The sequence below is a fragment of the Heterocephalus glaber genome, unplaced genomic scaffold (genome assembly GCF_053883595.1).
Source record: "Heterocephalus glaber isolate CG9 unplaced genomic scaffold, H.glaber_assembly_v1.0 deba00001610, whole genome shotgun sequence".
Classification (NCBI taxonomy): domain Eukaryota; kingdom Metazoa; phylum Chordata; class Mammalia; order Rodentia; family Bathyergidae; genus Heterocephalus; species Heterocephalus glaber.
In genome coordinates, this window is record NW_028258381.1 from 26,152,423 (window position 1) to 26,157,491 (window position 5,069).

Genomic DNA, 5,069 nt, shown 5'->3' on the forward strand with positions numbered 1-5,069 from the left:
CTGCCTGCCCTGCCATTAGCTGTTTCGCCTCTGCCATGCCCCTCTGCCATGCCACCCTGCCTTGGAGCCAGCTGACTATGAACTGAAACCTCTACAACCTATGAGCTGAAATAAACTTTTCCTCCTATAACTTATGGGTATCAGGTATTTTGTCCCAGCAACAAGAAAAATAACTAAGACATTTTGCATATGTAATTTTAATTCTACCAATTTTTATAAATGTCTTTGAAAATTTCAGTTACCCATCACAGTCTTCATCTTCTTGTATAACAGATACTCCCCCTAGATATATTTGTATTTTGGAAAAGAAATCTGTATGAGTCAGGCTTCTCCAAAGACATAGAGTCAATAGAAGATATCTATATTTATATCTATGCATATATAGCATATATTATATATATAGAGAGAGACAGAAAGAGATGGAGAAACAGAGAGACACAGAGAGAAGATATATAGAAGATCTCTCTATGAGGTATGATCCAGAAATATGGTAAATTTTAAAAGAATTCTTATAGTAAAAGATATTACCATTAATTACCCTCAAAATATTATCCTTTGCTTCACACACACTCACCCCATTGTCCTTGCCACTTTCTGAAGCAGTTCTGGAAGCCCTCTTTCCTGAATATCTTTAGTTGTGCTGTCCTGGATGCCTCAATGTCCTGAACTGATTCAAAATTTTGACTTTGGGGAAGAGCAAGGAAGTCCCGCAGTGCCATATCCATGAATAGAGTGTATCAGGGTACAATGCAATGTTTTTCCAAGTCTGCCTTTCTGCTGGATGACATTCATAACTATATTCACCATATTTTTTATCACACCTTGTAAAGACACTCAGGACAGTGGATTTCTAAGAACAATGGGATAAATGTATTTAAAGACAAGAGTATTTTGAGGGGAATTAATGGCAGTGTAATTTTTATTTTATAATTTTTGAATTTAAAAATTTACCATATACAACATCACTGGTCATTCAAGACATGCAGAGGAAAACAACACTGAGATTCCACCTCACCCCAGAAAGAATGGCTGCCATCAAGAAATCAACCAATAACAAATGCTGGAGGGGGTGTGGGGAGAAAGGAACCCTTCTCCATTGTTGGTGGGAGAGCAGGCTGGTGCAACCACTGTGGAAGTCAGTATGGAGATACCTCAAAGAACTAGGACTAGGAGTCCCATTTGACCCAGCTATTCCTCTGCTAGGTATGTTCCCAAAAGAATTAAAAGAATCATACCACAGCAATATATGTGGACCCATGTTTATAGCAGCACAGTTCATAATAGCTAAAGCTTGGAAACAGCCCAAGTGCCCATAAACTAAAAACTGGATAAAGAAGATGTGTCTTTTTTTTATAAAATGGAGTACTACTCAGCCACAAAGAATGAGAAACTAGAGACATTTATAGCTAAATGGATGCATATTGAGGCAATACTCTTAAGTACAATAAATAGGACACACGTGTAAATACCGAATAGTTTCTCTAGTGTGAGAAATTGAAAGTGTAAATAAGGATTAAAACTATTAAAATGAATAATTGATAATTTAAAATAGGAAAAAAAGGTCCCAAGGTGTAGGGCTAGTGGGAAGGGAAGGGGAAAGGAAAGAAGAGAAAGGAAAAATTATAAGAAAAGAAAAAAATGGAAAAAAAGTGTATGTAAATAGGGAAGGGTGGAGGGGGTGAAGGGTGCACAGGTAATGGGGAAAAAATAAGAACCAAGATACACCATGTACAGGTACAAGCATCCAACGATAAACGTAAATGTATTGTATACCTAAAATGTACCAATAAAAGAATTTAAGCAAAAAAAAGTTACCATATATACATACATATGTACCTATATCTTCACCTCCTATAATCCCTAAATTTTCCTCAAAGTTCTTTCTGATTTGTTCTTCCCCAAGATAACATTTTGCCTGATGACCAAAAGCCAAGAAACGCAGACCAATATTTCTTTCCAAAGTACCCTCCCCTACACCCAATTTTAGATCCAACGGTGTAGGGTGTTATCAATAATTAGCTTTCTTTATGAAGATTCCTCAGTTTTAATTCTTTCATTCTTTCCTGACCCTTTCCTGACCCTTTCCTATCATAACAGATATTGTTTATTTTTTCAATAATTTATATTTAAAATAGCAGTTAAAATTCTTTCAATTACAATCTCTTCTCATATCTTTACCTTTGTAGTCTAACCTTTGTAGTGGTCCTAACAATACATTTGTTGGTGCAGGCTTTGAGCATTTTAGAGCAGAAAGGCATAGATATGAAGTAATTTACTGGAATCAGTGGAGCTTAGGATAGAGGAAATTGGCCTAGCTAGAATGTTGGACAATGTCAATTGTGTTTTACAAGTGTCCCTTTTAAAGTTATCATTCTCCTTCTTTTAAAGTCAATATATTGTGAGCGCAAGGCTCATGGAGCGGCCAGAAGCCCGGACCTCAATATGCCGTGCGGCCCTGCGGTGCTCGGCCTGGTCCTGGCACTGCTGCGAGGCCCTGGCCATCTGGCAGCAGCAGCAGAAGCCCGGGGGGTCCGCCACCCCGCCCTGCCGGGGCCAGAGTCTGTATTTGTCCTGAAAGTCCAGGTGAATGACATCATCAGTCGTCAGTACCTGAGTTAAGCAGTTGTAGAAGTATTTGTAAACTACACAAAGACAAATTCCACGGTGACTAAGAGCAATGGCGCAGTGTTGATAAAAGTGCCCTACAAGTTAGGACTCGGCTTAACCATTGTTACTTATAAAGATGGCTATGTGTTGACCTCACCGCCATGGAGGACCGGGAGAATGTCCATATATTCCTCAGTTACACTTTCACTGTGCCCACAAAGCCGAGCAAATATATGGGTATTTGAAGACACTGTTTTGATTACTGGAAAATTAGCTGATGCCAAATCTCAACCAAGTGTTCAGTTTTCAAAAGCTTTAATTAAACTTCCGGACAACCATCACATTAGCAATGTCACTGGCTAGGTTACAGAGCTGCGGCAGTTTCTGAAAGTGAACAGTTTTCAGTATACAACTGGAATCACTCTCAATAATCTAGGTTTTGAAAACATTGAATTGACTCCTCTCGCTGCGATATGTGTGAAAATATATTCTGGAGGAAAGGAATTAAAAGTGGATGATTCCATCCAAGTGTCTCTTCCTCTTCTGTGTGCGAATGATCTAAGTCCCAGGGATTGAATTCCTGCTTGGAACAAGGGTGCTTGGGTGAATTCTGGCCGAGGAGTGATAAAAGAACAGAACAATCATTTAATTTGGATTTATGACCCCCCACATTGGGGCTACTGGGTTGCAGCTCCACTTCCAGGAACTAGAGGTTCAGGTGTAAGTGAAGATTCCAAGGACATAGCCTGCCACACAGTGTTTCTTACAGCCATATTAGGAGGAGCAATAGTCATTGTTATTGGATGTTTTGCTGTACTCCTTTGTTATTGCAGGGATAAGTGTGGTACTCCACCAAAAAGAGAAAGAAATATCACTAAACTTGAAGTCCTCAAGAGAGACCAGACAACTTCAACAACACACATTAATCACATTAGTTCAGTCAAAGTTGCATTAAAATCTGAGGACAAGTCACAGTTATTCAATGCTCATAACTCCTCATACAGCCCTCAGAAGAAGGAGCTATCAAAGGGAGAACCAGAAGAAAGAGTTTCCATGGCAAAAACTAGGGATAATTTTAAAATCTATAATGAAGATGTTTCATTTCTATCAGTCAGTCTGAATAGTTACTCAAGAAGACCAACAGTCTTTGGAGCCTAATATGGGGGCCAAACAACCTAAGCACATCAGCAGCAGCCTATCTTCCTCATTAGGGGATGCTTTTGAGAAGCGGTATTTCATAGGGAATGAGAAGGGGTATGCGTGTTCCCAGATTCCCGAACAGCTCATGCTTATCTACAGCCAGCCCATCACTATCCTTCAAACATCTGACCTTTTCTCCACTCCAGAGCAATTACACACTGTGAAGTCAGCTACTCTGCCAAGAAAAGGACAGTTAGTCTATGGCCAGCTGATGGAACCAGTGAACAGAGAGAACTTTACACAGACATTGCCCAAAATGCCAATGCATTTTCACGCCCAGCCCCCAGATGCCAGGGAGGAGGACACCATCCTGGAAGGTCAGCAGAGCTTGCCATCCCAGACTTCAGATTGGAGCCGGTATTCCAATAGCTTACTGGAATCCATCTCTGTTCCTGGAACACTGAATGAAGCTGTCGTAATGACTCTATTTTCATCAGAACTTCAAGGAATTTCAGAACAGACCCTCTTGGAGCTGTCCAAAGGAAAGCCCTCCCCTCACCCCGGAGCTTGGTTTGTGTCTCTTGATGGAAAGCCAGTCACACAGGTGAGGCACTCCTTCATAAATCTGAAAAACGACAAGAGAATCCAGAGCAATGACACAAGTCTAGACTCTGGGGTGGACATGAATGAGCATCACTCAAGCCGGAAGCTTGAGAGGGAGAAAACATTCATCAAAAGCATGCATCAAACCAAGATCCTGTACTTAGAAGATTTAGACCTGAGCAGCAGCGAGAGTGGGACCACCATCTGTTCTCCAGAGGACTCTGTTTTAAAGGCATGTCTTGGATGGAGGGAGCGGAATTATCATGGAGCACCCCGGGGAAGTCCCCTGGAAGAAAAAGCACTGTTGAAGATTTTGAAGCCAATACTTCCCCCGTGAGAAAGAGGAGCAGACCGTCCCTAGCCAAAAGAGCCAGCAAGACTAACATCTGGAAGAAGCAAGAGGAACGCCCACTGATTCCCATCAATTAGCTCCAGTGCTGGCTGTGTCCTTGCCTCTTGTGCTGTGTATTCTTGCTTCTTGTTGTAAATCACAGTATGAACTTCTTAAGAAATTGGGACTGAGCCATCTTAGGGTCCCAGGACATGTCTCAGGCAGATGTTTTTTCTGGCCTATTCTTTTCATTTATGTTTTGAGTGATGAATTTGAAGTATCTAAGTTTTCAAAATGTAAAATAGTGTTGAGATGTTCATTACCTGTTTGCCAATTTGGTACTGACTCTTCTACGAGTGAGACAGTGAAATATGTGCTCCCAAAGTTG

At 40.8% G+C, this 5,069-nt stretch overlaps 1 pseudogene; it reads left to right on the forward strand.

Moving 5' to 3' along the window:
• Window positions 1-2,442: 2,442 nt before the first annotated feature.
• LOC101724731 (protein FAM171B pseudogene) lies at window positions 2,443-4,779 on the forward strand (annotated as a pseudogene).
• The last annotated feature ends 290 nt before the right edge of the window (window positions 4,780-5,069 follow it).